The sequence below is a fragment of the Heptranchias perlo genome, chromosome 8 (genome assembly GCF_035084215.1).
Source record: "Heptranchias perlo isolate sHepPer1 chromosome 8, sHepPer1.hap1, whole genome shotgun sequence".
Classification (NCBI taxonomy): Eukaryota; Metazoa; Chordata; class Chondrichthyes; order Hexanchiformes; family Hexanchidae; genus Heptranchias; species Heptranchias perlo.
In genome coordinates this window covers 64,572,519-64,582,888 of record NC_090332.1, presented here as the reverse complement: position 1 = coordinate 64,582,888, position 10,370 = coordinate 64,572,519, and the positions used below count along the sequence as shown (strand labels likewise).

The 10,370-nt window shown below is 42.6% G+C and overlaps 1 protein-coding gene across 4 annotated transcripts in view; it reads left to right on the top strand.

The window, feature by feature from the left end:
* The first annotated feature begins 441 nt into the window (after positions 1 to 441).
* myo6a (myosin VIa) overlaps positions 442 to 10,370 on the top strand; it is a 226,242-nt gene continuing 216,313 nt past the window's right edge. For 3 of the 4 annotated variants that reach the window (XM_067989192.1, XM_067989190.1, XM_067989193.1), the window contains exon 1: positions 442 to 534. The gene's annotated coding sequence lies outside the window, so the exon portion shown is untranslated. Of the gene's footprint in view, positions 535 to 707; positions 723 to 10,370 lie in introns of those variants that run through there. The other variant, XM_067989191.1, reaches the window with a different exon arrangement.

Here is a 10,370-nt window from a genome sequence, read left to right as displayed (position 1 = left end):
GTTGGAAGTGCCATCTTTCGGATGAGATGTTGAAAGGAGGTCTTAGGTGGACGTAAAGGATCCTATGGCACTATTTCGAAGAAGAACAGAGGAGCTCTCCTTGGTGCCCTGGCCAATATTTGTACTTCAATCAACATCAATAAAACAGATTATCTGGTCATTATTCTCATTGCTGTTTGTGGAACTTTGCTGTGCACAAATTGGCAATAATGACTATACTTCAAAAATTCTTCATTGGTGGTAAAGTGCTTTGGGATATCTTGAGGTTGTGAAAGCCGCTATATAAATGCAAGTCTTTCTTTCTTTCAGTAACAGTATCACAAAATGTAATGTTCTGTTCCCAGTGACGATGTTCCAGGATATAATGCTCCCACTGGCGGTGTTCACCTCCTCTCCTGCCTTGTCGCGGTGACGTCACGCCGTCCCCAGTCTCCAGGGCGCTGGGATCGCGAGCGAGCGAGCGCGCGGCCACTGGACAGACTCGCGACACTGGCCCGGGGAGCGGCAGAGAGGGGCGCCGCTGTACAGCGCACGGTAAGAGTCGGGAGAGCGAGCGGTCAGCTCGGGCAACATTTGACAGCAAGTCGGAAACTGTCCAGTGAATGAGAGGGGAGGGGGTGAGAGCGGCGGGGGCCCCCGGTCTCCATGGTAGCGGGGGGGGGGGAGAGAGAGAGAGGAACGGACGCGCCTGCCGCCCCAAGGTTGTCGGATCCACAGCTCAGGTGGGGCCCGGGCTTCAGTGTAACAAAATGTATCAAAATGTTAGTGTTTCCAGGAGTCCCTGAGTGGAGCCGGGGTCTGCTGCCTGGCCAGTTCCAAGTTCCCTTTAATGTTTATGTTTAACTTCGCTGGTGAAATAATTTTTCGCGGATTCCCCCTCCCGACTGAAGAGGAAGCTGCGTCCGTGACTGCACTGATTGTGGATTCTGCCTCTCCTCCTCCTCCCCCCCCCCCCCCCCTCTTCCTATAACCAGCTGTCCGGGCGATTGTTTTTTGTGGTGTGTCTCCCACAGGCCGTTGCAGATTGTATCCTGGTTTGTGCAGGAAGCTGGAGTCTCTCCGCCCGCCCGCAGATGCCAGGGTGTGAATATTGTGCGGTTATTTGCCCGGTGTGTTGTAGTATCTGTGGCTTGGTGGCTGACCCGTCCCAGTTGAAAGCTGTCAGCGGTCCCTCGGTCGTCTGGCGATTTCACCTGGGCAGTATAATTTAGATATCATTTAGAATGATTTCGCCTTAAAATCCTTTAAAGAGGCTCTCTTTTCATTAATTTGTACGGGTGGACCTACTCCTGTTTATATCTACAGCTGGTTTAGGGCAGTCTCTTGCAAAGCGTTCTGAATGGTGGCGTTTACATTAAAAAGTGAGTGGCAGTGGATTAAAATACCAAGTGAAAGTTGAACGTTTTTCTACACTCGCGTTAAACACTCTGTCATCTTGTCAAAGCAGAGTTACAAACAAAGAATGTGTTTTGATCAATGTAGAAATTCTGTAGAGACTTCTGTTCTGCCTGGATTACTGACATTGGCTTGAAAGACAGTTTGTACCGTCCGGAAAGAGACAAAAATGCCTCAGTCCTTTTAATATAAGACTGGGAATGCATGATTGAGCTACTCTTGTAATTCTGCATGATTTGCTAATATTTTCTTGTCGTCTAATATTAATCGCTGCAAAGAGCTTTTAAGAAGAATTTATTATACTGATGAAGTATTTTTTTTAGTTCTTGCTCTGTGTGGGATTTTTCCATACTTGGTTAACAATGCTAGAATCAATTCATTGTGAAGGATTTGGTGTGTGTGTATGATATTTTGCTTTCTTATTCCAAGGGGAGCTAAATTTTTTTCAGGACTCAGGAAATTCTGATTTGTGGTCAGTTGTTTTTTAAAAAGCACATTTTAATTGAAGCAGCAGTTGCTGTGAATGGACTTGTCTTAGATTCTATGAACAGAAATAGTCAGCATATTGATAATCATCTGAAAGAGAAAGGTGATGTAATCGCACCAGAATTGTTAACCTACCTGACTCTTTCTGGTACTGATTGGCCCAAGTTGCATATTTCTAGCTTCCAACAGTTGTGGTTTTCTTTTTACTTTGATTTAAGATTAAGTACAGTAATATAGTAAATTGCCTTTACTTTCCCAGAGGCATCTTTATACACAACTTATGCCTTCATCTTGTAGGAGTTAAGGCAATAGACTGTTTCGTGTTAAAGTATCTCTTGTACCAAATTTGGACATGCGCTGATACATTTTGTTCAGTATCAGTAAGATGGATATGCTCTGAAGACAGTTCATTAGTACCACCCAAGAATAGAGCTGAAGCCATTGCACTGTGTACTATATAAAGCACAATTGGTAGATCCTTTCCAGTTCCTTAACACTGTACTTCCATTTACTAAGGATGTCTCTGAGCAGGTGCGAAGTGTCAGGTGGACACCTTTGCACTCAATTAAAGTGGGAAATGGAATCTGCAGGAGGACATGCAGTGCAGTGCTCTCAGTTGAAAATGAATATCGGTGCTGAAATTGAAAGAAGATAATATCAGATCTGTTCATTTATGCATGCTTTGTTTGAACTGGAAAACTCTCTCACAAAGGTTATTTTTCAAGCCTTCTTTCACAGTACCATTGAACCATACAGTGGTGTCCCTAAAAGAATGGATGATTTATTAATATCTTGAGAAAGGTTGAATGGAATAAAGGAGGGGGAAGATGAAAGGAGAAACATCACGGAATGACTGCCTCTTTGATATGTATGTGTGATAAACTTACTACAGTTTTTCTAACATCTGTAAATACTATGTAGGTGAGATTCAGGTTGTTTACATCTGCAAAACAGATGCATTTTAAAAATATGCCCAGCCCTCAGAAAAGACTCAACAATGGATTTAGTGAAAATAAGAAAACTGGAGTTATGTTCTATAATGGATGTTGCAGTCTGTTTGCCACTGGCAATAAGGGACTGAAAGCTGATGCTTTGCCATAGTTAACACCGTGGAAGGTTCCCCTCTTCCAGTATAAAACATGTTGAAGGATTCATTGTAAAATGAATAGGATAATTTTCAAATTTGTTTCTGGAGTGGGGTTGTGCACATGCCATTAAGCTTTTGAGCCACAGAAGTACAGACATGATTACCCATTGAGTGTTGGTCATTGGAACTGAAGGAAAATGGGGCCTGTGAAAGTTTTGCACTGAATCCACTTTAACCGTGAAAAATAACCATTGGCAATAGTGATTGATTGATTGATTTTGTTCTTCCAAACTTGAGTTGTATTTTGAGTTTTGTAACAGGAGAATGAAGCATAGTCATAGTGGGAGCATTTGAAATGATGAACAAAGAGCATTACACAAGAACTATATTACCCAGCTTGTGATGTTTTCTGCCTCCTTTTGTCAGCATCTGTAGGCTGGGTATTCTCTGAAGACTGTTCAGTAGCACGAACTAGGAACATAGCTGAAGCCTGTGTACTACATAAAGTATTAAATAAGTTTAGTGGCAACAGTGTGTTCTCAGCTAACTGGATAAATTGTTTCAATTAACCTTTTTGCATCTAAGGATGCATTCAAGAAAGAAAGACTTGCATTTATATCATGCCTTACATGACTTCAGGATGTTCCAAAGTGCTTTGCAGCCAATGAAGTACTTTTAAGGTGTAGTCACTGTTGTAATCTAGGAATGGGGCAGCCAATTTGTGCACAGCAAGGTCCCACAAACAGCAATAAAATAAATGAGCAGATAATCTGCTCTAGTGATGTTGGTTGAGGAGTAAATGTTGGCCAGGACACTGGGGAGATCTCCCTTGCTCTTCGATTCGTGCCGTGGGATCTTTTATGCCCACCTGAGAGGGCAGATGGGGCCTCAGTTTAATACCTCAGACAGTGCAGCACTCCCTCAGTCCTGCACTGAAGTGTCAGCCTGGATCATGTGCTCAAGTCTCTGGAGGGGGACTTGAGCTCACAACATTCTGAATCATGTGAGTGCTACCAACTGAGCCATGGCTGACACACTAAAACTGGAGTAACGGTGCAAATGCTACATGCTGACCCTGCAGATATAGTGTAAATGCAGCCTCAATCCATAATCACTGACCTGACACAGGAGTGAAGAGGAAGGTAGTCTTGCTCCACTTTGCTTCAGAGTCAGTTGGGCCCTCACTCCTGATTTATGCTTCACAAGTATAGCGTGGAAACAAAGCCAAAGCAGCTTTGCATAATGCTAAATTGGCCGTGTGGATGCACTGTAAAATAGTTTCCCTGTTGACTGTATCTAATGTGATCTCAGCAACAGAATTCAGGGGATGCTCCTCATTGTATGTTCTGCTACAGAAAACATTAGACAACCAATGGTGGCAAATTCATTGCAAAGAGCTGATTGAAAGATAAATCACACCATCCTGTGCTGTCTATCTATCAAGTTGTACAAGGAGGGGTGGCTGTGTTATTCCTACATAGTGTAGCGATTATAAACCATAACTACAGGAGTGAAAAAATCACTTATTTTGTTGTATTCTTGAACAAGCCTAAATATTGTAACCGTGACTGTAATGTGAACTTTTACAAAATCCTACATGTATCTAAGCATGCAAATACTTTGGGAATAATCAGAAGTTTAATAAAAACGATATCTTGGCTGGTTCAAGAATATGATGAAATAGAAATATAACTTTTTTCACTCTGTAGTTATGCTTTATAATCACTGCACTGTGTGTAGAAATGCCACAGCCTCCCCTCCCTGTATAACTTGATAAATAAACAGGATGGAATGGGATTTATCTTTAAGTCAGCCATTTTGTAATGAATTTGCCACCATTGGTTGTTTAATGTATACTGTGTCTGGGCATACAATGAGGAGCACCCCCTGAATTCTGTTTCAGGAAACGAAATGCATTTCAAGAAACGCTCTATTCAAAGGATAGTGTAAGAGACGATAAAAGTGAGCCTTATTACATACCCGAGTCCCAGACAGGGGACCACTGAGGTGAGTGGGTGAGGATTTTGTGCTCTGTGCACTACATCATGACTGATATATTTTGTTCTTTATCTCCTTTTTTTGTAAAATGCAAAAAGACAGCAAGCAGTTTAAAAAAAACTGGAACAGGGATAGGGCACAGCAGTGGATTAGTACACTGTTCTTTTACCTGGGTGACCTGGGTTCAAATGCAGATTTTGAGATGAAAGCTGTCTCTGGTGGTTGTAAAAGAAGTTTTTTTAATGTCTTATTCCAGGAGCCTAGCATCTGGGAGCCATCTCCTAGTGTTTTTGCCGTTAAACCTGCATTCAGTTGATTGGTGGCAGACTTGTCGGTCCCTTGGAAACCAAATTTAATAGCATAAATGTGGGAAGTTGGCTTATGGAACAGCAGGCTTCCAGAACCTGACTTAGAGAGCAATATAGAAGAGGTTTTCTGCGTGGGATATGTTTGAGCATTCAACCCTGTTCCCACTGGGTGTGGATGCACAGCACTAATTGCCATTTAATTGGTCATTTTAGCAAGACCACAAGATTGGCTGGACTAGGAAGTGGCGACATCTCCCAGAGGTAATCCATTATGCTCTTCAGAGGTAGGGGATTAAAACACATAATTGTTAAAGAATAGCAGGGAGCTTTACTGTGCATCTAACCTGAGTTGGGAGTGCATGATGCTGACACCCAGAGGTTTAAAATGGGGAAAATGTTTCATTTTCCAGTAGTAACCTTCCATCACCTTGAGTACAAAATTCATCAAAAAAAAACTTGGCCAAGAAGTGATCCCGACCAAGCTAGACAGTGTTATCTCTGCTCTGTCGGATTCTGATAACCTGTTGGGAAGGAAACTGTAGGCTTCCAGTGCTATTCCAAAATCCTGGAACTCCCTTCCTAACAGCACTGTGGGAGAACCATCACCACACGGACTGCAGCGGTTCAAGAATGCGGCTCACCACCACCTTCTCAAGGGCAATTAGGGATGGGCAATAAATGCCGGCCTCGCCAGCGACGCCCACATCCCATGAACAAATAATATAAAAAAAACCTCTTGATTTCATTATTTGTCCTTAAACCCTGTCGCCTCTACCGCTTTAAAAATCTTCTTGCACCATGGCTCAGCGTCTGTTCCGTCGTCTGTTTTATTTGTTTGTTCCCTACCCCCGCCCTTCCCCCCCCCCCCCCCCCCCCCCCCCCCAAGCCCCATATAGTGGGGTTTTTCTACATTAAGGATGCTATACAAATGCAAGTTGTTGTTGAGTTGGTTATTTGCTGTATTCATGTAACAGTCTCTAGGGATCAAAGGTCAAGGAATTTGAAGGGTGTCCTGAGTGAATTAGATTCCTGTTTACACTCAAAATATTTTTTTTGCTTTTGGTCCACAGGGACCTTTCTGACTGTGCGGTGTGATATCACGAATGGAGCGGATAAAACCTAGTGACTAATCTGTGGATGGCAGAAATTTTAATCATGACTGTTTAATGTCCGCCAGTTTGTACTGTTTATATTGCTGGTTTAAAATGTGGAGTGAGGTGCCTCAGCTTAGGGTCGTAAGTGTTATCTGTGGAGCTAAGGATGTATCGTGGGACAGTGCTGCACCTGTGGGGTTGGCCTGTGGAAGGATAGAGTCACATGGAAAAATTTGTGTCTAAATGGGTCTAAAGCTAGAGTCATAATACGAAGTGCAGCATTTGATAAACACGGGATGTGATATAGAAAGCCGGAATCTGATTGGGCACTGCGATGGCAGGAAACTAAGGAATATCACTCCTCAATTGCCTTTTCATTTGAGCTTCCATACCGAAGGGGAGTTGTGTCGTGAAGGCAGTTTTACTGCAATAAACAAAGTCAGCATTAAGTTTTTAATCAATGTCTGCAGCAGTTTATTGTGTTCACCTAAAGCCACGCTATGTTAGTGCTCAGACTGAAATATTTGGAGATGATTTGATTCAAATAAGAAATTTTCTGATACCATTCACTTAGGAGGGGATATTGAGTGCGTTTGGTGAGATCTTTTTAATCCAAACTATTTACTCTGTCGTAGATTCTTTCTTTTTAAGACTGTCATCCCCTTGTGGGAAAGGAGGGTGGAGATTTTGCATTAAATTATTGTTCTTCCTGTGGTACCTACATTTTGTTCAACAGGCAGTGGAAAGTCATTGATGTGGAATGTATCTCAGAAATCATTGAATTATGATGTCCAGTGCAACTTGGGACCTGTTCTTCGCTTTTCAAACCAGTAATGGTTGAGTTTTGCTCTTTAACCCAGGATGCGTCAATAGTGTATTTGGTCTAAAAGTGCAAGTGTGCCAGGAAGATTTGCTACAGACAATGTCCTCAGGAAGACAGAATTTTAAGTGCAATGAATGATCTGACTAATAATTTCAAGATTCTTTCCTTAAAATGCCTGCCCATTGCTTTGATAATTTGCTTTGCTGGTGGCTCTGTTTTGTAAAGCAAACTAGCATTTGTTTACAGTTGATTCATGTTGTGTACTGTATTTTTAACCTTGGGACAGATTTAGAAAAAATATGGCCATGGCCATGCAATAAAATGCTAAGCCTCATCCCTTACCTAGTAATGTGCCAATGACTTTAGCATGCTTTGTTGTGATGGTCAGTAAAAGGGGATGACTGCAACACATTTTAATGAACATTATGCAATCTCCAGAGACCAGAATATGGTGAGTCCCAATCACATTAATAGTTCCCATACACGCCGTCCGTAACTTGGATGAGAAATGCTTCCTCTGTTGAACTTTGGTTAGTGGTTTCATGTTACAAAGCCCCTACGATGGAAACAAAGGATGCTTTAAAAAAAAGTCCTCACAGGATGCTTCCTATATAACTTGGTGCGTTCTCCTGATGTATGAATTTGGGAACAGTACTAAGAAATGTTTATGTAGCTTGTGTTTCTTCTGATTCCCCATTAAGCTGAGCCTATATCTTGTCATCGGAATATTGGGGCATATGTGTTGTACACAGTGTAGACATGTTTCATTCTGGCTCCTAAGATCCCGTTTGGAACATTTCTCGCGTTGCTTTAAAATAAAAGTGCTCCTCGCAAGTATCTGCTTTTCATTTGCTTGTTGGAGTTGTGATCTGTTTTAAAAGATTTTTTTTTTTGTCCCCAGCAAGACCACAGCTCGTCTTATGAAATACAGAATGTGCAATTTGTCAGGAGTGGTGCCATACTTGAAATAATTTGAAGTACTGTATGGGGATTGCGCACACAACTCCTTCCACAGAGAGTTGCTTGACCTGGTCAGGCTGCTTGGGAGGGGGTGAGAAGAAAAAGGCAGAAAATCATTCAGCAAAGTTTTTGCGTTGTTTCTATCAGTCAGCTCAAGTGCCAAACATCATGGGAGCAGGTTGCCCACTTTCTTCGGTGGCTCAGGGGAATCTTCCTTTGTTATCAAATGTGGCTTTAGTTTTTTAAATACTGACGGTCCTGTTGCTTAAGGTGGGTTAGAGGATACACTGCTATATGATGATGGGAGCGTTATGCCATGTGCCACACTGAATTGTTTCTGTGATGTACTGAATGGTTTGTGAGCTGGCTTTATGTGTGTAAGGGGAAACTAGTGAAGCCTGCAAATGGTATTCTCTGTCATAGTATCATTAGTATGGTATAGCACAGAAGGAGGCCCTTCGGCCATCGTGTACGTTCTGGCTCTTTGTAATGTCAGCTGTGGCTCAGTGGTAGCACTCTCGACCTCTGAGTTGGAAGGTTGTGGGTTCAAGTTCCACTCCGGAGACTTGAGCACAAGATCTGGGCTGACATTCCGGTGCAGTACTGAGGGAGTGCTGCACTGTCGGAAGTGCCCTCTCAGGTGGGCGTAAAATATCGCATGGCACTATTTCAAAGAGGAACAGTGGAGCTCTGCCTGCTGACCTGGCCAATATTTATCCCTCGACCAGCACCACTAAAAACAGATTATCTGGTCATTATCTCATTGCTGTTTGTGGGACCTTGCTATGTGCAAATTGTCTGCCGCATTTCCCTGCATTACAACAGTGAATACACTTACCAAATGTAGTTCATTGGCTGTAAAGTGCTTTGGGACTTTCTCAGATCGTGAAAGGTGCTTTATAAATACAAGTCTTTCTTTTCTTTTAATGTGACTATGGCTAGTTCCTTAATGTAGATTTTAAAGGTGTGGTGTTTCTTGAAGCAGGGGTTGCTAGTTCAAGTCCCCCACTCTGTTGTGTTCCCAATCTCAGCTGTGCTGTGGGGAGGGGGAAGGTGCTGAGCAGAGGCTGAGCATTGCCCTGTTGATACAGGGGGAATTGGTCTTTTACTAGGCCATGATGTAAGGAATCTTACAACACCAGGTTATAGTCCAACAGTTTTATTTGAAAATCACAAGCTTTCGGAGCTTACCTCCTTCGTCAGGTGAGTGACTCACTCACCTGACGAAGGAGGTAAGCTCCGAAAGCTTGTGATTTTCAAATAAAACTGTTGGACTATAACCTGGTGTTGTAAGATTCCTTACATTTGACCACCCCAGTCCATCACCGGCATCTCCACATCTAGGCCATGGTGACATTTCTCCTAGTGGTCAACTCTAACTGGTGTTTGGTGTCGTGGGAGCAGGCTGCCCCAATGCCTTCTCTATTGTAGGAAGTATATGTCCTGCACTAGTGTGGGAGGAGGAGAAGAGATTGGGGAATGTAACAGAATAAAAGCTTGTAATTATATAGTGCATTTCATGACCGTAGTATGTCCCAAAGCTCTTGAAGGCAAATGAATATATTATGTGTAGATACTGTTGTTTTGTTGGCAGATGTGGTAGTCAATTTGCTTACAGCACGGTGCCACAAATGGCAATGGGATGACCAGTTAATCTGTATTGGTGGTGGTGGTTGAGGGATGAATGTTGTCCAGGAGTCCATAACTTCATGCTCTTTTTTTTACGTCCGCATGAACAGGCGGACATGGTTTGACATCTGTAAGACGCTCCTTAAAACTTACCTCTTTGACCAAGCTTTGGGTCACCTGTCCTAATATCTCCTTATGTGGCTCGGTGTCAAATTTTGTTCAGTAATGCTCCTGTGAAGTGCCTTAGGATGTTTTACTACATTAAAGGCGCTAATAAATGCAAGTTGTTGTTGTAAGTTGGCACTTTTGACAGTGCAGCACTCCCTCAATATTGCACTGAAGTATCAACCTCGATTATGTACTGAAGTTCTGGAGTGGGGCTTGAACCCACTGCCTTCTACCTCGGGTGTGAGTGCTACCACTGAGCCAAGCAGGGAGTTGAGGAAAAAGCATGTGTGCTGTTATTGGTGGCAGGACATCTTTTAAAAAAAAACTTTTCCAAAGAAATAAATTTCTATTTTTTTTAAAACTAGTGATGTGTGCAGAATTGAAATAATTGTGCAGAGATATTAGGATTAAGTGCTGAAGCA